The sequence below is a fragment of the Carassius carassius genome, chromosome 20, assembly GCF_963082965.1.
Source record: "Carassius carassius chromosome 20, fCarCar2.1, whole genome shotgun sequence".
In the NCBI taxonomy this organism is placed as follows: domain Eukaryota; kingdom Metazoa; phylum Chordata; class Actinopteri; order Cypriniformes; family Cyprinidae; genus Carassius; species Carassius carassius.
In genome coordinates, this window is record NC_081774.1 from 23,937,350 (window position 1) to 23,938,170 (window position 821).

The 821-nt window shown below is 37.6% G+C and overlaps 1 protein-coding gene across 2 annotated transcripts in view; it reads left to right on the forward strand.

Moving 5' to 3' along the window:
• Positions 1–379: 379 nt before the first annotated feature.
• dis3l2 (DIS3 like 3'-5' exoribonuclease 2) overlaps positions 380–821 on the forward strand; it is a 139,860-nt gene continuing 139,418 nt past the window's right edge. The window contains exon 1 of one of the 2 annotated variants that reach the window (XM_059502248.1): positions 380–527. The gene's annotated coding sequence lies outside the window, so the exon portion shown is untranslated. The remainder of the gene's footprint in view (positions 528–821) is intronic. The other variant, XM_059502247.1, reaches the window with a different exon arrangement.

Genomic DNA, 821 nt, shown 5'->3' on the forward strand with positions numbered 1-821 from the left:
TTAGGAACCACAATTTCCACAAATCCCTTCACTCGATTGGGGTTATCTATTTTATTCTGGACAGCAAGGGCAGTGACATCAAGCGTATTTTGCAGTATTAAACACGTATTTATACAATTTATAAATTTCATCAGGCTCCGAAAATTCTTCAAAATGAACACAAAGTCCTTCTCACCTGCCATAGTTGCAACTCTTGGACATCACAACAGGGTGTTCAACGCACCACCGTTTTCGTTTAAAAAAAAACTTTTTGAACCGTTTTTGTCGGGGCTGAACGTGGCCCTGATTTGCTGGTCGATACGGTATCATGCCCAGATTCCTCTAAAAAGTACCCTACGTTCTCCATACGATTAAAGTGTCGAAGCCTCACGCGTAACATCACTACGCAAGAGAACTACATTTCCCATGATGCAACGACAGCGTATCAATTATTGGACCCGGAAGAAATGCGCAGTTGGTGGTGTGGTTTGGAGGTGTCGGGCGAAATTTTGCAACAGATATTTACTCTGATAATAACGTTATAGATGGTGAGTTGTTATTTATGTTTATAATTGTATTTATGCGTGTTAATATACCTTTCAATTAGTATAACGTTACATGTGAATCTTATTAAAAGATACTGCGTGTACCATTATGAAGCTGGTAAGCTCGTTGTAAACGAATAGATTGCCTCACACATAAGTAAATCCCTTCATTGATAAACTATGTATTTAACTAAACTCTAAACATGAGAAATGGGAGTTATGTAAGGGCGTTTTTTTTCAACAGCACTTTTATGTCCTAGGGTTGCCTTTTATTTAAACTTCATGTTTATTTACATT